Here is a 24,083-nt window from a genome sequence, read left to right on the forward strand (position 1 = left end):
CAGCTTAACGGAGTCCCCACCTCTTCCTTACTTTCTTTACTCCCCAATTCCCCTCTGGGAATTCTTTGTAATCACACGAACACGCCATTGTAACTAGGAATTATTGAGATGAAAAGGACTATACATTTTTTGAACTGTCTTTCTGGCTTTGTCTTTCTACTGGTAATACACCCGTAGGTTAGCGAAATTCCAGCTCCTTGGAATTTCTCGACCATCTAGGGCCTCCAACTGGTAGGAGCCAGGTCGGTTTACCCAGCGAACCCTATACGGGCCTTCCCAATTTGGCGCCAACTTCCCACCTTCCGCGGGTTGAGATGCTTTGGCTCGCCTTAGCACCAGATCTCCGATTCTGAAAAGTTTTGGTCGGACCTTGGAGTTATAATATCGGGCCACCCTCCGCTGATACATCGCCATCCGAACCTGCGCCATTTCCCTCGCTTCTTCCAAGAGGTCCAGGTTTCCTCGGAGTTGCTCCGAATTGGCCTCGGGTCGGTGCGTAGCCACCCGGGGCGAGGGGAGTCCGAGCTCCACGGGGACAACCGCTTCCGTGCCATAGGTTAGGCTGAAAGGCGTCTCCCCGGTAGGGGTCCGATGCGTGGTCCGATACGCCCAAAGGACGTTCTCGAGTTCTTCGACCCAAGCTTGCCCCGTCCGACCGATTCGCGCCTTAATTCCTTGGAGGATTGTCCGGTTTGTCACCTCGGCCTCACCGTTGGTTTGGGGATGCGACACAGATGTGAACCGATGCTCGATCCCGAACTCCTCGCAGAAGTCACGGAAATGCTTGTTGTCGAACTGTCGACTATTATCCGAGATGAGGACCCGGGGTACCCCAAATCGGACAATGATGTTTTTCTTCACGAACTTCCGGACTTGCGCCTCCGTGATAGTGGCCAGCGGCTCTGCCTCCACCCACTTGGTGAAGTAGTCGATTGCAACAATCAAGAATTTCCGCTGGGCTGAAGCGACGGGGAATGGTCCGAGGATATCCATTCCCCACTGTGCGAAGGGCCAGGGTGCGGTGATTGGTGCCAAGGGGACAGAAGGGACTCTCTGGACGTTGGCGTGGCGCTGGCAGGCGTCGCATTTCCGTACATAATCCTTTGAGTCCTCCAACAAGGTAGGCCAATAATAGCCTTGCCTCATGATCTTGTGCGCCAAGGACCTAGCCCCCGAGTGGGATCCGCAGACGCCCTCGTGGACTTCGCCGAGGACGTAGGCCGCCTCCGAGGGACGGAGGCACCTTAAGAGGGGGGCGGTAAACGAGGTCCGATACAGCCTCCTTTCATAGAGTACGTAGTGGGCGGACTTCTTGACAAGTCGCCGAGCTTGATCTTCGTCTTCAGGGAGGATCCCTTCGGCGAGGTAGGCGACGAGCGGGTCCATCCAAGACGGCTCCGGATCAATCGCCATCACCGCTCCAGCCTCGCCGATGCTCGGGGCATCCAGGGTCTCCAGGTAGATTGCCCTCGACAAGTTGTGCGCCTCTGCGCCCACCAAGCGGGACAACCTGTCGGCCCTGGCATTTTCGCTTCTGGGGACCTGTTGGATGTCGACACTGCCGAGGTCGGGAATGAGTGCCTGCACCTTCCGGACGTAGTTCTGCATGGTCGGGCTCCGGGCCTCGAACTCCCCACGGACCTGCCCGACCACCAGCTGGGAGTTGGTGAAGACCTTCAAACGCCGGATGCCGAGCTCCCCGGTGAGTTTGAGTCCCGTGACTAGGGCCTCGTATTCCGCCTCGTTGTTGGTAACTGGAAATCCAAACCTCAAGGCATACTCGGCTATCACTCCATCAGGACTGGTAAGGACCAGCCCGGCCCCTCCACCCTCGGGGTTCGACGACCCATCGATGTGAAGCGTCCAGGTCGGGAGGTCGAGGCTGGGCGTTTCCGGCGGTCTAGGTTCCGCCTCCTGCACCGTGCACTCAGCGAGGAAGTCCGCGAGCACCTGGGCCTTGATGGCGGGTCGAGGCTGGTAGCGGATGTCGAACTCACCGAGTTCTACTGCCCACTTCACCAGCCGTCCCGCATTCTCGGGGTTGCTGAGGATCTGTCGTAACGGTTGATCAGTTAAGAGGGTGACAGAATGGGCCTGAAAATAGGGGCGGAGCCTCCTGGTCGCGGTCAGCAGCGCGAAGGCGATCTTTTCAGCCTTCGTATACCGCGTCTCGGCGTCCCGTAGGACCCGGCTGATGTAGTACACAGGCTTCTGGAGCTTTGCCTCTTCCCGAACTAGCACCGCACTGACCGCGGTTGGGGAGACCGCCAGATAGAGGTAGAGCATCTCCCCTTCCTGCGGCTTGGATAGCAGGGGAGGAGACGCCAGGTATTCCTTGAGCTGGTCGAACGCTGCTTGACATTCGGCCGTCCAGAGGAAGTCTTTCGGGCGTTTTAACACCTTGAAGAATGGTTGGCAGCGTTCGGCCGATTTTGCCACAAATCGTCCGAGCGCGGCGACCCTTCCAGCGAGCTCCTGAACTTCCTTTACTTTGGTCGGAGGGGACATACCTTGGATGGCCTTGATTTTGTCCGGGTTGGCTTCGATACCCCGCTGGTTGACAATGAAACCAAGGAACCTCCCGGCCGAAGCACCAAAGGCGCACTTCGCTGGGTTCAGCTTCATGCGAAACTTCCGTAAGATGGTGAAAGTCTCCTCCAGATCCGCGATGTGCTGGTCTGCCTGGCGGCTCTTCACCAGCATATCGTCCACGTACACCTCCATGTTCCGGCCGATTTGCTCTTTGAAGATTTTGTTGACGAGGCGCTGGTAAGTGGTGCCAGCATTCTTCAGACCGAAGGGCATTATCTTGTAGCAGTACAGCCCCCGGTCCGTTATAAAGGCAGTTTTCTCCTCGTCCTGTGGGGCCATCATTATCTGGTTGTAACCGGAGAAGGCGTCCATGAAAGACAGCAGCTGATATCCGGAAGTCGCGTCGACCAGTTGGTCTATCCGCGGAAGCGGGAAGCTATCCTTAGGGCACGCCTTGTTCAGGTCGGTATAGTCGACGCACATCCTCCACTTCCCGCTCGCCTTCCGGACAAGTACAACATTTGCCAGCCACTCGAGGTAACTCACCTCCCTTATGAATCCTTCCTCCAAGAGTTTGTCTACCTCCTGGTCGACCACCCGGATCCGATCCGGGGCACAGTGTCTCTTCTTCTGCTTCACTGGCCGGTGGGTCGGGTCGACGTTGAGGGCGTGAGAAATGACCTCCGGGCCGATCCCAGGTACATCGGCCGCCGACCAGGCAAATACATCGGCATTGGCTCGGAGGAATTCCACCAACCGGGCCCGAGCTCCCGGGTCGAGATTGGCGCCGACCCGGACCACCCGGTCCCGGCGGCCTTCCTCGAGGGGAACTTCGACCACACCCTCGGCCGGCTCCCCCTGCCGCAAGGCCACCTCGTCTCTGGCATCAAGGGACTTGACGCTTAGGGCTTCTGCGGGCTTCTTCCCTTTGAGGGTCGCTAGGAAACATTGCCGTGCGGTCGGTTGGTCGCCTCGGACCTCCCCGATCCCGACCGCCGTGGGGAACCGCATGAGCAAGTGGTACGTAGAGACCACCGCGCGAAGGGCGTTCAGTCCGGGTCGTCCGAGGATAGCGTTGTAGGCTGAGGGAACACGGACGACCAAGAACCCGAGTCGCACCGTGGCTTCTGCGGGTGCGACGCCCGCAGTCACAGGCAGCTCAACGACACCTTCCACCGGGACAGCGTCACCGGTGAATCCTATGAGGGGGGTGGATATTTTGTGCAACAATTGTCTAGACAAGCCCATCTTTTGGAAGGCCTCGTAAAACAAGATATCAGCTGAGCTTCCACTATCCACAAGAACACGCCTTACATCATAGTTTGCCATAGTGAGGGAGATCACCATGGCGTCATCGTGGGGGGTCTGAACCCCCTTTACATCCTCATCACAAAAGGTGATTACATTGCCGACCCTCTGCCTCTTTGCGACGGCCGCCCCTGACGCTTCCGTCGAGCCCCCTGCGTTCCTCACGGGCCGGGGGCAGCCCCCAGTGATAGTGTGGATCACGCCCGCAACGGGTCGATTCTGCTCCCGAGGCTCCGGAGGAGCCGGGTCGGCCGGACGCGGGTCTGCGGGGGGACGTCGGTCGCTCACATATCGACCGAGACGCCCCCGACGGATGAGAGCCTCGATCTCGTCCCGAAGCTGGAAGCAGTCCTCTGTGTCGTGGCCGTGGTCTCGGTGGTACTCACAGTACGCCCGGGAGGGCCTCTTCCCAGGTATCCTCCGCATCTGTCTCGGGGCCGGGAGGTCCTCCCGCCCCTTGATCTCCATAAGGATCTGGGCCCGGGGAGTCAGGAGAGGGGTGTACCGGTTGAAACGTCGGGGCGGAGAACGAGGGCGCGGGGCGCCGTGGTTCTTCGCCGGCGACGGGCTTCTGCGCCGACGCTGGGGCGTCGGGCTCCTCCTCTGGCGTGCCTCTTTCCGCCTTTTCTTCCCAAGCTTTGGAGGGATCTCGACGGCCTCCTTGCTCCGGTGGGCGGCCGCCTCCTCGGCGTCCGCATACTGGTTCGCCCGGGACAACAGCTCTGGGAAGCTCCGCGGCAGGCGTTTGTCCAGGGAGAAGGTGAGTCTGCCCTTCCGGAAGCCACGCTTCAGGGCTGAAAGAGCTACCTCCTGACTCAGGTTCCGGACCTCCAGCGTAGCCCTGTTGAAGCGGGTAAGATAATCCCGCAGGCTTTTTCCCTCGTTTTGCCGGACATCAAAGAGGGAGTCGGAGACCAGTCGCCGCCGGCTACCGACGGCGAAATGAGTGATGAAGAGGCGGGTGAACTGGTCGAAGGACCGGATTGAGTCAGCCTCCAGCCCGGCGAACCACGCCCTCGCCGGGCCACGGAGGGTTGCCGGGAAAGCCTTGCAGAGAAGGGGATCTGATGCTCCGTGGAGGAGCATGAGGGTCCTGAAACTCTCGACGTGATCCCGCGGGTCCGCCGCCCCGTCATAGGGCTCGATCGCCGGCATTTTGAACCCCGGCGGATTCGGGGTCCGCAGGATCCTCGAGGCAAGCGCCGGCTGGGAGGAGATCTCTAAGTCGGCGAAGGGATCTTTGGAATGGCCCTTCAGGACCTGGAGTTGTCGGTGGAGATCGTCCACCCGCCGGTCCAGGGAGCGCGACCGGTGGGTGGGAGACAAGGAGCGGCGAGAGGGGGACCGACTGGAGCGCGGGTTCCTCGAGGACTGGGGGTCTGGGAACGCGCCCGGGCCCGCCTCTCGTACCCCGCGCAGCTCCGGTGGGAAGGTCCCGGCAGAATGGAGCGTGCTCGAGAATCCTCCTCGCGCCGGCGCTCCTCCCCATGGGAGAGGAAGGAGCGCGGGTTGAGGAGGACAGGCGAACGCTCAGGCAGCGGCGGCTCCTGAACCCGCTGCGGCGCCCGGGACATCGCACCCTGCAGATTCTGCACCGCCTCCGCGAGGGTGCGAACCTGCTGGGTTAGCTGGTCGAACTGGGCGGCTTCGACCGTCTGAATGGGCGGTGGGGCGGTGGAGTGTTGCTGAGAGTGTGTTGGAGATGCAGCGGCCTCCCGGCCAGAGGCGCGAGAGGCCCCGCGACCGGGAGCATTGGAAGCTCCACGACCACCTCGCCGTGCCATTACGATCGCTCTGAGATCCGGGGCCCTTCCTCTAGCGCCAACTGTTGCTGGGGGTCCAAACCAAGAACGATTGGCACAGCGGTGTGAACGGGGTTCCCTTTGAATTGCTTTGGTTGCGCTCCGCCCTCCGCCGGGAAACCTGCAAGCAAGCCTCGCACCACCTCCAGGGTAGTGGGGGCCCTCCGACGATCAAGTCAGGGGAGATCGAAGGAGAAGGAGAAGGAGAGGTAGCAGGTAAGATGATACTCTGGAAAATCTTTCTTACCCTCCCCTTCCCCCCCAGCCGCATATATATCAGGCTGGGGGATTTTTCTGGGGATTGGTCATCGTGTGGCACGATGGGGTTGCCACTGACATGGTCGTTACAGGGCGTCGTGGGGCAGCGCCGGGTACGGCCATGGCAGGGCGTAGTGGAGCTCCGCTTTGTACGGCTGTTACAGGGGATCGTGGGGCAGCGCCGGATACGGCCGTTGCAGGGAGTAGTGGAGTAGGGGGCCGCGGCGTGCCTCAGGGGAACAGTCTGTTGTTGTCAAGAGATTGCCGACTTGGGGTCGGATTGCTGGATCAAGGGGCACCCGACTCGGGGTCGGGCTGCGGAGCCGAAGATATCCGACCCGAGGTCGGATTGCTGGATCAAGGGGCAGCCGACCCGGGGTCGGGCTGCGGAGCCGAAGATATCCGACCCGAGGTCGGATTGCTGGATCAAGGGGCAGCCGACCCGGGGTCGGGCTGCGGAGCCGAAGATATCCGACCCGAGGTCGAATTGCTGGATCAAGGGGCAGCCGACCCGGGGTCGAGCTGCGGAGCCGAAGATATCCGGCCCGAGGTCGGATTGCTGGACCAAGGGGCAGCCGACTCGGGGTCGGGCTGCGGAGCCGAAGATATCCGACCCGAGGTCGGATTGCTGGATCAAGGGGCAGCCGTAGTCTTCCTGGGCGCGCGTGCCGGTCACGTGGGGCATGGTGGCTAAGTTCCCCCGTAACACTAATGGAAAGAGGAGCTTATCTTATCCGTTCCTAGAGAATGAATATTAAAGAAGGAACATCTAGAAACATCCAATTTATAGAAGATTGGCTTCTATTTTTTTATCATGGTTAAACAAAGTATCCAATCCAGAACCAAAGTACTTGCCTAATAAAAAAGAAGTAACAATATCAAGTCATTGTAAATTGTACTATAGAGTCTCAACTAAGTACAACTCCCCCTCCATGGTCATAGGGCAAAGCCCAAATTCCGAATCAGCTGATGGATATATATCAAAATCAGAAAATTATATAAGATCTTTTATATTGCATTGTAATGAATCAAAAGAAACGACAAATAAACCTGACTTATTTACAAATTAAAGAGAACAAAAATTTGGAAATAAAAAATAGAGTTAACGATTTTGACAAATGAAGATGGCATATCTAATGGGAAACATACTGCTGATAAATATTTTTTTCCCAGAGCTATTTCGTATAAAAGGTCCTCTTTACAAAAGAGAGGTGAAAGGCTGAAAGAGCAAAAGGAAAAAATTTAATGTAATGGCGGCGCCTATTTCTTATCGGGTGATAAAGCTACAATCAAGATACCAATAGCTTGAACATGATAATAACCAAGTTTTATTCTTTATTTAGTTTGAAATATTCTTGGTATTTATTCATGCTTTTGAGGGTTTACACTCTTGGCTCCTGATTCTTGATCGTTACCACCATATAAGCCAGCATTATTATCTAAAATAATATAAGCCAATCAAGAAAACCCTATACCCTAGACGATCAAGAAGAAGGTAGGAATGAGCCGTAGAAAATTCCCTGATTCCGGATCTTATATCATCCGTCCACGACCGTTAAAGAACTCGAGAAATTCAACTAAGCAGCAGGGGAAAAAAAATTCTCGCCACAGGGTAAAGAATGCGTCTTGGTAATATTCAGCAAAAGCGAATCAAGATCGATTAAACCCACAATATCCAGACGCAAGTGACACAAAAAAATCAAAACAACCTAGGATTTATAGAATGGGGGCGAAAAAGATAGGGTGAGGAAGGAAGAAGAAGGAGAGGCGAAGACATACCTGAGAGTCGAAGTAATTGTTCGTTGCGCTTTCTTGCCTTTCTGGACGTCGCTGCAGCTGCTCGTCTTCCTCCTTTTATCTTCTTCAATTCGTCGTCGAGAGCTCGGGTATTCGGCCGAGGAGGAGGAGGAGGAGGAGGAGAAGGACGAGGCCATGGAGGATGAGGGAGAAGACAGGCGAAGAGGGTGAAACGGCCGGGATCGGCCTCTATTTATAGGGGCGCTAGGATGCGCATATAAATCGTTGTGCGGACTCCGTACTAGCTGTTAAGGCCAAACTAACCGTTTGGCAACTTCAAGTATGCCTAAAATACTAAGGCCGAGCTTTTGGAGCCCTCCAAAAGTACTTTTAGATAAAAAATGGTATTTACTAAAATTTTTAAAAAGTTGTTTCAGCTTTTGCGGAAAGCGGAAGACAGTTTTTGGGGAGAAGCTCCAATTTCGAGCTTTCCGAAAATGCTGTTTTCAGCTTTATTGGAAAACTATTTTTTGGACCAAAATATCCTCATTTAAATCTCACTTTTTTCCCCAAAACCCTCATCCCACCTCTTCCTCTCTCACCCATCCTCTCCCTCTCCCTCTCTATCTTCTTCTTCGGCCCTGTTTGGAGGAGCTGTTAGTAGTAGAGATTTTGGAAGTAGAGCTGTTGGAAGTAGAGCTATTTGAAGCAGACCGTTTATAAAAAGTTGTTTGCTGTTTGGTAACTACATTTCTAAAATGCTGTGACATTTTAACATGTGTTTGGTAAACAAACTGAGAAAGTACTTTTGTGTGACAAAATGACCATAAAGGACATTACCGGTATTATATAATAGAGCATAATAAAATATAATATGTATTAATACATAAATATATGATATAGTATAATTTAATGTAATGTAATATAATATTATTATAATATAGTACTATAATATTATGTATTATAGAATAATAATTTAATATAATATTAAATTATTTAACATAATATATCAATGTATTATGATATAATATAATATTATATTTATAGTATAATACAATAATAAATATATAAAATATTATAATTATTAGTGTAAATTAATTTTTCATCATTCTAATGACCATTTATCTCTCCAACTAATAGAGAGAAAGGAAGAAGAAGATTGAGAGGGAAAGGGAGAAAGAAAGAGACGGGATAAGGATTTTGAGGGAAAAAAGTGTGATTTAAATGGAGGTATTTTGGTCCAAAAAATAGCTTCATGATAAAGTTGAAAATAACATTTTCGGAAAGCTCCAAATTGGACTTCTCCACAAAAGCTGTTTTCAGCTTCCCGCAAAAGCTGAAACAGCTTTCCGAAAATTTTACCAAACATCATTTTTTATCTAAAAGTATTTTTGGAGGGCCAGAAAGTGCTTTTTGGCCCTCCAAAAGCTCCCTCAAACAGGCTACTCTCAATGCCGCCGCCTCCGTTCCTTCTTCCTCTTCTTTTTTTTTTTCTTTTTTTTTGTTTTGGGAGCTCGTGGCTGCCCACGGTGACAACCACCATGCCGGCCACCACCCATGACCAGCGACCCTTCTATATTTCAATGAAATAAAATAATAAATAAATAAATAAATGACTAAATAAAATAAATAAAAAGAAGAATAATGAGTGAGTGGCAAATAATCTGATCTAAATAAAAAATAATAAAAATATTAGTAATTATTTAAGCAATTTTATCACCTAGCTAGAAAATTTATTAGAGAGATAAATGATCATTAGAAGGATGAAAAATTAATTTATACTAGTAATTATAATATTTTATATATTTATTATTGTATTATACTATAAATATAATATGATATTACATTATATCATAATACATTGATATGTTATATTAAATAATTTAATATTATATTAAATTATTATTCTATGATATATAATGTTATAGTACTATATTTTAATAATATTATATTACATTATATTAATATTATATTATATCATATATTTATGTATCAATACGTATTATATTTTATTATGCTCTATTGTATAATACTAATAATATCCTTTATGGTCATTTTGTCACACAAAAGTACTTTCTGAGTTTGTTTACCAAATATATGTTAAAGTGTCACAACACTTTAAAAATGTAGTTACCAAACAGTAAATAACTTTTTATAAATGCTCTGCTTCAGATAGCTCTACTTCCAACAACTCTACTTCCAAAAGCTCTACTACTAACAGCTCCCCCAAACAGGGCCTAAGTTATGGGAGAAATATTGTCTCAGTGGCTGTTTGGTTTGGTAATGCATATCTAGGCATTCTCAGGTTTTGTTATATCTAGGGCTGCAAATGGATCAGATCGACCCGGGACCTGACCCGACCCGCTTTAGATCCAACCCGACCCGAATTTTAGGACCCGCAGGGTCGGGTCGGGTCCTAAATTTAGACCCGATCTATTTTTCAGGTCGGATCGGGTCCACCCAATCTTGACCTGGGATCCGACCCGACCCGTTGCTATATAAAGCTCTATTCCTACCTTCATGGCCTTCGGCCTTCCTCTCTTTTTCGATCCCGTGTGGCCATGCCCTAGATCTTGAGCGTCTTCTAGCCTTCCTATCTTTTTCGATCCCGTGCGGCCATGCCCAGCAGCCCAGGTGCCCTAGATCTTGAGCGCCTTCCTCTCTTTTTCGATCCCGTGCGGTCGTGCCTAGGTGCCCTATGCCCTAGATCTTGAGCTGCAACGGCGGAGAAGAGTAGACCGTTGCCGTGCGGTCGTGCCCAACTTCTGGCTCCCCATTCCGTGGATCTCTCTCTCGGCCTCTCTCCATTCTTCGATGTCCCAAGGACCTTGCTGTACCAGGTGCTGGTCTCCTTTGTCCGGGCCTCTTTACTCTCTATATTTTTCATCCTGATATCTTGCAGATCGTTCCTAGAATATTTTGCTAATGCTATTCTTGTTCTATTATGATAATGGGTAAGTAGATCTTGAGCTGCGGCGGTGGAGAAGAGAAGACCGCTTCTGTGCTCGATGCAGCGGTGCCCTAGATCTCCCGACTTCCATTTCTCCATTCCGCGGATCTCCCTCTCCCCATTCTTCAGCGTCCCAAGGTATGTCCCTCCTCTGTAGTTTTTTTTAGCATAGGCCTGGAGGAGGTTCCGGGAGGGGGGCTTGTCTTGTAATAAGGCAACGAGGCCGAACTTGAGGTTTGGATTGAACTAGTGCAACAGTGCTGAATATGGGATTATCTCAACGAAACAGTACGAGTATCTTTGAGGGAAGATAATGATTTACTGAATTAATTGAAAGAATCAGAGTGATTGTTACTACATGGGCTTGCCGAGTATCATTTTGGTTCTCACCTGGTCTTCATTTTTAGGTGCACTATATTTTAAGTTTCTTAGTGCTTTAGTAATCATATTTACCTCCATTTTATAACTATTTTAAAAGATGCTTTAGTTATATGAAGTACGCTTTAGTTATATGAAGTCTGTAGTGTCAGTAATTTTGAACACTTAAGTACATGACATGTTATTTACTTCAGCTTTCAAGAATGCTGAAATGTTGTTCATAGCTTAAATTTTGTAGATAAACTGGTCATGACTTTTTTATGCATGCAGTAATATGATAGACATTATAAATCTTAGATTATATGCATCTATAAAGTTGCATTTTATGCTCATACGTTTTTATTAAATTCTATGCAAAATAGATTAATGTCTACGATGGATAGCAATGAAAATATGGCTGAAGTTTCAAGTATACTTTGTTGTAGTAGTTCTCAAGCTGTAGAGCCTTCTAATACAGATAGCTCTAAAACAAACAAAAAAAAGAGATCGGAGATATGGAATCACTATTGTGAGGTACAAAACCAAAAAGACAAGGCTAGATGCAATTATTGTCATTTTATTTTTTCAGCTAATCCAAAAAATGGGACAAGTCATTGATGGTCAATTTTAAAGACCACGCAATAGCACGTATCTTGTAAGATAGTGATTACGGGTATTGATGCACAGGGATTGGGGTACGATTATTTTCGTAGAAATATTTTTTAAAAAAAGAGAGTTTGTGAAGACTATTGAACTAAGCAACTTAATAAGAGATGCAAAATGATATGAATAAAAGAACCTAGAGCAAGGAATTCACCACTAATATAGGAACAAAGATTAATTGTATTTTAATTCGTTCTTGGATTAACATGCAAACTGGCTACAAGCCTTATAAGCATTCAATTAAAAGTTCACAAAAGTAATTTAGAAATAATTCATCTTCAGTTGGCATATGATGTCTACCCTAATCTAAAGTGGCAGCACACCGCATCTTCCTTAAGTATGAACTATTTTATCTTTACTTAGTGATCATGAAGAACAATGGTATAAACATCATACTTAAAATCACATAACCTGAGTATGAGGTAAAAGGATATTCAATAAGATCAACTAAGTTCATACAATTCCAAGAACAAAATAACAAAAATACAAGAACCATTATCGCCTTTGTTAGGGCGTCATCCTGCCCTAGTGAAGAGCTTAGGCTTCCATGCAGTGGTGGACGGAAGCAGCGCAAGAGGATGAAGACAGCATGACTGACTTCTTTCGAGGGAGGAGGTGGCGTGAGAGAGGAGAAGAAGAAGATGGCGTGATAACAGAGGGAGCTCTGGCTACTCACTTCATTCGATGCCCCCCTAAGTCAAAGGCTGATGGCCTTTTTATAGCCCATTCTCCTTCACGATTTCATTCAAGACTTTAACCAGAGGATATCTTCAAATCCAGGCTGCTGGGATTCGGTGGAAGGAGGGAACGTGTGCATGGGATGTTGCGTAGGACGTGTACGACGCAGGATGGCTCGATCGATGAAGACTCGGACTCTGTTCCGCTGAAGCAGGGGATAAGGATTAACGTGGAAGGAGCTTGGAAGCGAGACTTCATATGTGGATGGCTGAACTCGATCGTATCCCAGAATGGATGCGACTGCAGCTGGATTGGAGCTTATCCCATGGATGAAGGAGGCTATGAGGAATCCGGGAGAAGAGAAGATGAGCTGGGAGCAATCCTTCACGGGTGGAAGCGGCTTTGTTCTGTTTCTGTGAAATCTTGGGTGCATGCGGAAGCTTAGATTTGCTGGGAGGAATCCGTGGGAAGAACTAATAGTGCTTCAACATGGAGGCGGATGTGGAGAGGATCTCGGATGGCTGAGAGATGGTTGGGAGGAAATCCATAACGGGACGCAAATGAGAGGAAGCTTGGGACTTGGTTCTGTTCGTTGGACATGGGAGATCATAAGCGGTTGTTGGATAAGGATGGATTACGTCTGTGGATGAGGTGCTGGGATTTGGCTGGCCACGGGATACGGAAGAATCACGCTGAAGAATAGATGCGAAGACGCATGGAAGAAGTGATCACTCGGCATGCATCGTGGGAAGGACGTTTGGAGATTTGATCATGGAAGGTTGAGCTGCTAAGAACGGAAGAAACAACTAGGACGTAGAGCAAAGATGGATTACGCTTGAAGAACAGACGTGGAGAATCACATGCAAACAGCCGGGACTTATCCATGGGTGGTTGAAGGCTATCGCGAATGGGGGAAATTCGAAAGAAGGGGATCACGGAGAGGTGGAAATGAACCGCGGGCGGGTTGGCCTGCGGATGCTTGGATTTGCTGGGAAAATCCGGGCTCTATTCCGAAGCAGGGGGAGACCGTGGATGTTGAGATATGATGTGTGAACAAGAGGGAGGGCGGACAGCTGGATTGGTTTAGGAGGTTGAGGCGTTGAGAAAATCCGGAAGGCGGGTTGAACGGCTGGGGGTGTGAAGCAGAGGAGTTTATTCGTGGACGTGGGATTCAACGCGGAGCAGGGGGAGAAAATGCATGAATTCGGGACAACCATGTTGAACCGAATATTAAGAAAGATATAGGGGAGTTGGGATGAATGGCCGAATCAGAATATGAGAGGATCTGATTTGCGGGGTGCATACGACTTGGGTTTACGGATCATCCAAAATGAATTTGACTTGACCTGCATATATTAGACTCGATCAATAATAATAATAATAATAATAATAATAAAAAGAATCAAACTTGAATTACTTTTAACACTTTATTAAAATGCAATGATGAAAGGGAACATATTTTCTCATGTTTAAATATAAAATATGTGCATTAAAATGATGATAAGTGCTATGAGAAAGAGGTTTATTTATGCATTATTTAGTACTTATCAGTCATCTTCATAAGCATACAAATATTTGTAAGGCAAAAAAATATCATGATAAGAAATAAAAAATATTAATAGGCACTGTGACTTCAAAAGATGGTGTTCCGTTGAACGAATCAGTTCCCTATTCATTTGATCAGGAAAGAAGTCGTGAGGACCTTGCAAGGATGGTAATTCTACAAGAGATGCCATTTACAATAGTTGAACATCCAGACTTTTAGATGTTCATTAGGAACCTTAGACCAGAATTTCATATTGTTTCAAGGACAACATTGTTTTTTGATTGCTTTAAAACTTGTGAAAAGGAAAAACGAAGACTTGAAGATTTGTTCAAGACGAACTATGGAAGAATCAGCTTAACATCGGACATGTGGACATCAAATCAAACATTGGGATATATGTGTCTCACTGCACATTACATCACTAATGATTGGAAACTGAAAAAGCATATTATCAATTTTAAGTTGGTTCCTTCACCACATACGGGCTTAGTCATTAGTGATGCTATAGCTAACTATATTTTATCTTGGAATATTGAGAAAAGGTTGGGTTCAATCATTCTTGATAATTTGTCAGCAAATACAGTTGTAGCAACAGAACTTCAAAAATAATTTAGAAAAGATTTACTTTTGGATGGTAAATTTTTTCATGTGCGTTGCTGTGCACATATTCTTAATATGATTGTGAAGGATGGGTTGAAGGTAGTGGAGGGTGCTATTCATAGGATCCGCGAGGCTGTTAAATATATAAAATCATCTCAAGGAAGGTTGGAATTGTTTATGGGAATTGTGAAATAGTTGAAGATGAATGGTAAGAAAAGGATATGCATAGATGTACTTACTCGTTGGAATTCTACGTATCTCATGTTAAATGATGTTATAGAATTCAAGGATGTATTTATGCGACTTGTGGCCCGAAATCCTAATTTTGAAAATGCACCAACTGAGGAAGATTGGTCTTAAGGCATCATTATTTGTAACTTCTTAAAGGTTTTTCATCTTATAACTGAAGTTTTTTCACAAATAAAAAATCCAACTGCAACTTTGTATTTCTATGAAATTTGGAGAATCAATATGCTCTTGATTGAAAGCTCTAGGAGTTCAAATGCAGTTATGATGATGATGGCTTTAAAGATGCAAGAAAAAATTTGACAAGTATTGGAAGGAATGCTCTCACATTCTTGCTGTAGGGGTTGTTCTTGATCCAAGATATAAGATGAATCTTATTATTTATTGCTTTCAGACAATCCATGGTAATGGTGATCGTGCTTCATTTGAGATCAACAAAGTGCACGATATTCTTCAAACTTTTTATGATAATTATGCAATTTCATATGGCACAAATGTCTCTCTTGTTCAAGTGGATGAGAGGGTGTCCACATCCCAAGGTAGAAGAGATGAGAATCATTTTATGCATGGCTATAAAGAATTCATCCATGGAGTACAAGTTACCCAACCATCCAAGTCAGAATTAGAGATCTATTTGGAAGAGAAGGTATTTTACGATCTCTAATTTGGATGCTTACATTAAAAATATTAGTCAACAATTCTAATAAAAATGACTTGCCATTTAATTTTTTGGAGCAGGTTCATCCATTAGAAGATCAAAATTTTGACATTCTACAGTATTGGAAATTCATGAATCAAAATATCCAATATTGTCTAGGATGGTACGTAATATTTTGGCAATTTCCGTTTCTATCGTTGCATCTGAGTCTGCCTTCAGCACTGCTGGTAGGGTTTTGGATGATTTTCATAGCAGTCTATCTCCGAATACGATTTAGGTATTGATATGCACACAAGATTGGCTTCGAGATAGCTTGCCTCATCTTGCAGGTTCAATTTCTACAACATTCATAAATTTTATGATGTACCAGTTGTACTAGTGCTTAAAAACTTTGAGATTTTTAATTTCGTATTTTTTTTCATTTGTAGATGTTCCACCTCCTCATACAAAATACAAGGTTGAAGATTACGAAACTGTTATTGATATTAATACCCATGATTAGCTTATGCTGGTAAGTAGTAACAATCATCTTGTTTATTATGTTGACATTTGAATACTCTGATTTGCATCATCTCATGTTGCTTCTTTGAGTTATTGATGTGAGAATTTATTTCACACATTTTCTTAGTCTTAATTATTTTGTTTTAGAGTGTTTTGTATGTTCTTAGCTCATTTGTCTAGAATTTAGGTGTCTTTTATATTTATTTAATTCTTGAAATTTCTTGGTATTTTGCAGGTGTTTAATTATTGAATTCGGTTGAAATTGGGCTGGTCTAGTCAACACAGAATACTGTTCGGTTTTTAGATTCTAACTGGAGCTACAGACCTCCGTTATATATGTTGTTTAGCTTGCTGGAAAGATAAGACATAGACCTAAAACTTTTATGAAGATCACAAAATCAAGTTCTGCCGTTTTGAAGTCCAAAACTTAGCTGAAACGGAGAAGTCCGAATCTGTCCAGAATTTTACTACGGCCCAAACCCTATTTCGGTTTTCAGCTTGTATCTGGAGTTATATAAGTAAGAATAATGCAAACCCAGGTGCGTTGGAAAGCTGAGAATTAGATCTAAAACTTTTGTGAAAGGTCCAAATCCAAAGTATATCGTTTTGGTGCTCTCAATCCAGCTGGGAGTTGAGTCTAAAAATCAGCCTAGAATTCCGGATTTCAGCTAGCAGATAGGGAGGAAATCTGCTTTAAAATTCAAAAAAAAGGAAATTCCGAGAAGAGGAGGGGGGCCAGCATATACGAAGAGGAGGACAAGCAGATAAAAAAAAAAACGCAGAAAATCTGAAATTTCGAGAGGAGGAAAAGCTAGAAATTCCAAGAGGAAGAAAAAGCTGGAATTGTAGGAGAAAGAACGGAACGGAGGATTTTTGCAAATACAAAATTCTTTTCCTTTCTCTTATATATATATTTTTATTTTTTTATTTGCTAAATTGTTATTAAGAATGTTGAATGCGAATTATGTTTGAGAAATAATTGGATTGATTTATTAGTTATGATTTGCTAGTTTTCTTATCCTAGGGCTAGGACGTAGTCATTGAATTTTTGATATGAATTGAGTCTGGTTGTATTGAATATCTTTTGTTAATTGCAATTTGATGATTTCGATTTTCATTCTTGCAATTTACTGGCCATGAATTACATGCTTAAGATGTTGAATGAAGTAACGAAAGTTGAAGTTCAATATTAGTTGGTAAATTTATCAAACATTGGTGGTGTAGTTTAGAAATAAATGCACACCCTTGTGACCTACAATCAAGAATTTCACAGATCATAATGAATTTATATTAATTTCTATGATCACGAAAGTAGACATAGGATTAATATAGGTATAGGTGTTATGCCTTGAAAGAGGATATCACATAAAAAAAAGGGATTCGGTCATTGTAATTAGCAGAATATTAACAATCAGATTTAAATTCATTGAAGGAATTCAATTGATGAAATCCAAGCCCTAGGAACCCTTCATATTTGATTTTTCAGATCAAGAAATTACAATCAGTCACATCAATTTGGGGTCGTCTAAATAATATAGAAAATTTATAAATTGGTACTTGAATCGCCTCCTTGTGGTAACGATACTCTTTTTGTCCTATTCTACTTGTCATGATCCATGCACTTGTGGTAGAGGATAGGGACTATTAAGTTTTTGGCGCCGTTGCCGGGGAGGATTGTTTTTAATATCAATACAAATAATTTTCTGCATTAATTTAGACTGTTTTATTCTTTTTGTTAATTTACGTTTTCTGTATTTTGTGTATGCCACGAAACTGTGAGCTAATTGAGCCTTTTGATCCAGAAATTGAGAGAACCCTACAAGCATTAAGGAAACAATAAAGATTAGAGCTAAAGCAAAAACAAGTAGTAGCAATGGCAGATAACCAAAATAACCAGAATAAAAGGTTGTTGAGTGACTATGCCGTGCCGAATGTCAATGGTGCTCAATCCAGTATTGTGAGACCTACAGTCAATGCTAATAATTTTGAGATTAAGCTTGGTCTCATCCAGATGGTGCAGCAGGAGCAGTTTGGTGGAGGACCTGTTGAGGATCCACATGCACACCTTGCCAATTTCTTGGAGATTTGTGATACAATCAAGATGAATGGAGTTAGTGATGATGCTATTCGACTCCGACTTTTTTTATTTTCTCTAAAGGATAAAGCCAAGGCCTGGTTAAATTCCAAAGCGCCTAACTCTTTCACCACCTGGAATGCCTTGTCACAAACTTTTCTGAGAAAGTATTTTTTCCCAGGTAAGACTGCCAAACTTAGAAATGATATTACCAGTTTTGCTCAGTTTGATGGTGAATCTTTGTATGAAGCCTGGGAGAGGTTTAAGGATTTGCAGAGGAAGTGTCCACATCATGGTCTTCCTGACTGGCTGATTGTACAGACTTTCTATAATTGATTAACACATTCAGTCAGAATTACCATAGATGCAGCTGTAGGAGGTACTTTAATGAGTAAGTCAACAGAAGAGGCATATAAGTTGTTAGAAGAAATGACCTCTAACAATTATCAGTGGTCTAATGAAAGAGGTATGCCTAAGAAAGTTCCAGGTATGTATGATGTAGATGGCATAAACATGTTGAATGCCAAGGTTGATTCTCTAGTAAAAATGTTCGGTAAGCTGGATAATGTGAATTCCATTTCTAGTCCTGTATTGAGTTGTGATTGCTGTGGAGGAGCTCACATGAGTTATGATTGTATGCAGGTTCAATTTGTGTCTAATTATAACAGGCAGCAGCAGCAGAACAACCCTTATTCCAATACATACAACCAAGGCTGGAGGAATCATCCCAACTTTTCATGGAAAGATCAAGGTAACCAAGGTAGCAGTTCTAGACCTCTCCATCCTCCTGGTTTCCAACCAAGACCATTCCAACCAGAAAATAAGCAGTCTTGGGAGATAGCTATTGAGAAGTTAGCCAATGCCAGTTCAGAGAGATTTGAGAGATTGGAAGCAAAGGTTGACCAGTTGGCGAGTTCCAATAGAAATGTGGAGATGCAATTGGGACAGTTAGCCAATTCCATCAATTCTCGTGGATAGGGTAATTTGCCTAGTAAGACAGAGGTCAATCCGAAGGAGCATTGCAAGGCAGTCACCTTGAGAAGTGGTAAGCAACTTGGTCAGGTAAGTGGTGAGACTATAGTTGGTGATGAAGTAGACTATGAAGAGGTGAGCAAGAAGGTCAGTGAAAAAGTTGAAGACCTAGCCAAGACACCATCCCCACTACCACCAGTCGAACCTTATGTTCCTCCTATTCCTTTTCCTCAAAGGCTTAAGTTGAAATAAAATTGATAAACAGTTTGAGAAATTTTTGAAAGTGTTTCGGCAGCTTCACATTAATATTCCTTTTGCAGACGCCTTAGCACAAATTCCTGCATATACAAAATTTTTAAAGAAGATCATGTCTAAGAAGAGAAAATTGGACGATTTCGAGACCATTGCCTTGACGGAGGAATGCAGTGCCATTATCCAGAATAAGCTGCCACCAAAGCTAAGAGATCTAGGAAGTTTTTCTATTCCTTGTACTATAGATGATGTTGATTTTTTTCTAGAGCTTTGTGTGATTTAGGTGCTAGTATTTTACTAATGCCTTTATTTGTGTTTAGAAAACTTGGATTGAAGGAGTTGAAGCCTACTACCATCTCTTTGCAGCTAGTTGATCGATCGATCAAATATCCTTTGGGTGTTTTTGAGAATGTGCTGATCAAGGTAAAGAAGTTTATCATTCCAGTTGATTTTATTATTTTGGAGATGGAAGAAGACACCGAGATCCCTATCATTTTAGGCCGGTCCTTTCTAGCCACAGCTGGAGCTATCATAGATGTTAAGAATGGTAGGTTGACTTTGAAGGTTGGTGAAGAAGAGGTAGAGTTTAATTTATTTGAAGCTACTAAATATCCTTCTTTTACTGATCATGTTTTTCGAGTTGATGTTGTAGATGAGTCGACTAGAGAGATTTTTAGGGCTGAAAATACTAAAGAACCTCTTGAGACTGGTTTAGTGAGTGCAGGGACAAATAAAGATGATAATCTAGAGGTTGCTAAAGTGGCGTGTGCATTAGAGGCTATATGTCCTAAGCCGAAGAAGAGAGGTATTCATTTTGAGGATATCGGCAAAGGTAAGCCACCCCCTCCCCGTTCTAATGTGCAAGCACCAGTTCTGGAGTTGAAGCCATTACCCTCACATCTCATGCATGCATTTTTAGGTGAGAATAATACTTTGCCTATGATTGTGAGTGCTTCTTTGTCTGATGAGCAACTTGACAAATTGATACGTATTTTGAGATTGAGAAAAAAAGCCATAGGATGGACTATATCAGACCTTAGAGGAATTAGCCCTTCATTGTGTATGCATAGAATTTTAATGGAGGATAACCATAAACCTATTGTTGAAAATCAGAGACGGTTAAATCCTAACATGAAAGAAGTAGTTAGGGCTGAAGTTCTTAAATGGTTAGATTCAGGGATTATTTATCCTATATCTGTTAGTTCATGGATTAGTCCAGTGCAGGTAGTGCCTAAAAAGGGTGGGATGACTGTGGTGCATAATAAAAATAATGAATTAATTCCCACTAGGACAGTAACTGGGTGGAGAGTCTGCATAGATTATAGGAAACTTAATAGTGTTACCCATAAGGATCATTTTCCTTTACCTTTTCTTGATCAGGTACTTGAGAGACTTGCTGGGTATGCGTATTACTGTTTTTTAGATGGTTATTCAGGGTATAACCAGATTTCTATATCCTCCGAAGATCAAGAAAAGACCACCTTCACTTATCTTTATGGTACTTTTGCATTCCGTAGAATGCCTTTTGGTTTGTGTAATGCACCTGCTACATTCCAACGTTGCATGATGGCTATTTTCTCTGATTTTGTTGAAAAGATCATAGAGGTTTTCATGGATGATTTTTTTGTTTTTAGATCTTCTTGATGAGAGCACAAAAGTGCGACCTACATGTTACTAAAATTAGTGTTATTGCTAACTAATAATGATAAATTCACTAGATTAATATTATATTTGGGTTTAACATAGATTAGTATAAATTAGAGATAAAATGCACATTGAGTACAAATTTGACTTCAAATCGGGTCCGAGTCGGGTTCGGGTCCGAATCGGCTCCATTTCTTTTGAGCCTTTGGAAAATAATTTTGGGAAAAGCTAAATTTGCCATAAGGTGCTGGGTGACCCGTGAGAATTGCACTTGACCTCCAGCCAGAATAGATGACCCGTCCGTCTACAAGCAAAATTTCATATCATACTATATGACTAATCGGATGGAACTTGATGTCTCCCATATCCTCCCAGCCATCCGCACGCATCACAAAGCTCCCGGCTCCTCCCTCCTTCCACGATCGCTGCCAGCCGTCACCGCACCCAGCTTCATCCGCGCAAGGGAGAAAAAAAAAGAATAAACCAAGCGCCGTCCGCGTTCATCACGGATCCCGTATCCGTCCGAGAGCCAAAGAAGAAGATGGATCTTCTTCCATCCGTGAAGCACTCCTTCCGGCGATCCCGCAGGCCTTCAAGAAGCCGCTTCAGCCGCCCGTGATTCTCCCCCAAATCCCATGCGCGTCTCCTCCCTTCCGCTTTCATCCCGGAATCCTAGCGACCAGCCCACGGGTCATCACCTCCTCACAGCATCCAAGCAATCCCACTGCCAACAGCCTGTGAATCACCCCCTCCACGGATCAAGCTCCCAGCATCATGCGTCCGTGAATGGTGTCTTCCCAAGATCCCGCGGCAGCCTCCAAATGATTTCGAGCACCAACTCTCAACGTCCGCGTCATCCCCGCCTTGCAGCCGGCCCATGCGTTGCGCCTCAGCCCGCGTCTCCTCCATTCCAGCCGTCGGCATTCAACGCCAACGTCCCAGCCGCTCACAGCAGCGTCCTCCTCCAGCAACGGTTCCGGGATCCAAGCATCAGCCGTGAATCATCCCGCGCCCGAGCTCCATGGATCGCGCCTCCTTCCTTCCGCGAGCGATCCCGGAATCCCAAGCATCCTCAGCCTATAAATAGGGTGGCCAAAAGAAGAAGAAGGGAGCTCGGCTGGTTTTTGTCCAAGAACAGGGGAGCTCTGTTTCTTTTGGAGAGAGAGAGAAGAGATTTGTTTTTCTTTTTTTTGTTTTATTTGCAAAGTAGAAGGAGTATTAGGCCTCTAATCTCCATTTTTATTTGTAATCAGTTTTTCGTTTTATGAAATCCATCAATTTTCTTTCATGCAATCCCCGTTCTAAATTCAAGTTAATTTCTGTTTTCTTTTTATGAAATCTTTTAATTGTTCTTTTTATGCAATACATTAAATCTTCCTTTATGCAAATTGTGTTCACTTCAATCTTCTTGTTTTCATCCATTTTAATTTATGCTAAAGCTTTTCTTTGATTAGTTAAATATATAAATGCTTTTCGAATTTAAATACCTATCTTTTAGTTAATTTCAATTAAAAAAATATTCTCCGGTAGACTAGAGAATCCATCAACATCCTCAAAATAATGTTTTTCTTTAATCATTCAAAAATCGATTTTGAATCCGAGTGAACGTTCTAATTTTTATGCAACTCCAATCGCCTCCCTGTGGATCGACCTCTTACAACCGCTATCCTTCGAGTAGAACAGGTAAGAGTAGAAATTTAAATTTAACTTTGTTCGTCGGTTCTAACAACGATCTGTCTAGCATATTTTTAGTTAGACAGGAAAGGACGAACAGAATTTTGGCGCCGTTGCCGGGGAGGCAAATCGAGAAGCAAGAACGATCACGAAGATCAAATCAAATTTTAGATACCCGGAGTGAACGCACTCCGGTAGTAAGTTTTTATTTTTATTAATTTTCCTTATTTTGATTATTTTCAGTTAGTAATTTCGTAGTTATTAAATTTTGAAATTTGAAATTCGAAATTAAAGTTTTCTAAAAAAAGTAAAAAAAATTTGAAAAAAAAAATTTAAAAAAAATAAAAAATTCAAAAATTTAAATTCAAAATTTGAATTCTGAAATTCGAAATTTGAAATTTAAATTTTAAAAAAATTCAAAAAAAATAAAATAAAATAAAAAATTATTAAAAAAAATCTATATTTGCTAGTAATTGATAAGGTGCAATTCCCCGAGGTTATCATACCTTTATTGGGGCTCCTCACGGAGTAATCTCCAGAGCTTATTCAACGGGCATTCGGAGATTAACTGACGCATAAGGATTGTGTTTAGTTTACATTCAAGTTATTGCTAAAAAAAATTTAAAAAAAAAATTTTAAAAAAAGTAAAAGTGAAAAAAAATTGCTTGCTCATTTAATCAATACAACCTAATGACATTGCATAAACTTTAAAAAAAAAAAACATTGATTATTTGCTGCATTTAGTATTAAGCATTTGCATAAAATAATTTAAGGGCAAAACCCATTAAAAAGATAAGGTCGGGAAGTCATTACCTGTCCTTAGCCCAAAAATCACCACCTTGCATACTTATCCTAAGCCAAATTAAATTAAAATCAAATTAGACATTGGCCTTAGGGTTTTCGAGCTCAATTAGGCTCTTGGAAAGAAGCGGCTGAAAGCCACTCCAGTGAGGATTTAGTAATTGGTGATGTCTAGGAAAGTTTTACAACAGTGAGAACTGTTACGGATATTGTGGTATCGGTGTATCCCTTCTGGCACCACCACACACCCCGGGACTTTTCTGGTCACTGATTACTGGATTGCTTAACTGGTAAGCTCAAGCTTAATCTGAAAGGGAGATTAGGAGCTGTCTAATCTAGGAGAGAATTTCAGGAACTTTTTAACCTGATACATCTCTGTGCAACTAGATTTAAGAAGCTACTAAACCTCACTTAGTTCTAAGACTAATAGGGTCAAATTGTTGTGTGGTGTTGGTTGTGGTCATCTGTGTCTAGCCCTTCTCTTCTTTTAGGATTTCGTTCATTGTAGGAGTCAAATCTAATTAAGTTGTGGAAAATGTATGCATGGTAGAAGGTCATTAAGGGATAAGTTAACCCCATTTGATCCTGAGATTGAAAGAACTTTTCATCACAACCTGCGAACTGTAAACCAACCGTCGATCTCTACAATGGGTGAACATATTAGAACCCTAAATGAATTGTTTGCACCCGCATCCGCTAGTCCCCCTACTTGCATAGTTTTACCAATTAATAATGCAGCCCAATTCGAGATTCGGGCTGCAACAATAAACATGTTACCCAAGTTTCATGGGTTCGAGAGTGAACAACCCTACATTCATCTAAACAAATTT

General features: G+C 44.0%; 1 protein-coding gene and 1 non-coding gene across 3 annotated transcripts in view; both read right to left on the reverse strand.

The window, feature by feature from the left end:
* LOC120110418 (uncharacterized) overlaps nt 1-7,883 on the reverse strand; it is a 66,229-nt gene extending 58,346 nt beyond the window's left edge. Inside the window, exon 1 of one of the 2 annotated variants that reach the window (XM_088711189.2) lies at nt 7,680-7,883. The gene's annotated coding sequence lies outside the window, so the exon portion shown is untranslated. The remainder of the gene's footprint in view (nt 1-7,679) is intronic. The other variant, XM_088711185.2, reaches the window with a different exon arrangement.
* Nucleotides 7,884-18,102: 10,219 nt separating this feature from the next.
* Nucleotides 18,103-18,209, reverse strand: LOC120105620 (small nucleolar RNA R71). The gene has a single exon (XR_005507957.2). It is a non-coding gene; the product is annotated as a small nucleolar RNA R71 (small nucleolar RNA).
* Nucleotides 18,210-24,083: the final 5,874 nt, after the last annotated feature.

Source organism: Phoenix dactylifera, chromosome 1 (genome assembly GCF_051530095.1).
Source record: "Phoenix dactylifera cultivar Ajwa chromosome 1, Ajwa_hap1_PhDact_Kaust_v1.1, whole genome shotgun sequence".
NCBI classification, from domain to species: domain Eukaryota; kingdom Viridiplantae; phylum Streptophyta; class Magnoliopsida; order Arecales; family Arecaceae; genus Phoenix; species Phoenix dactylifera.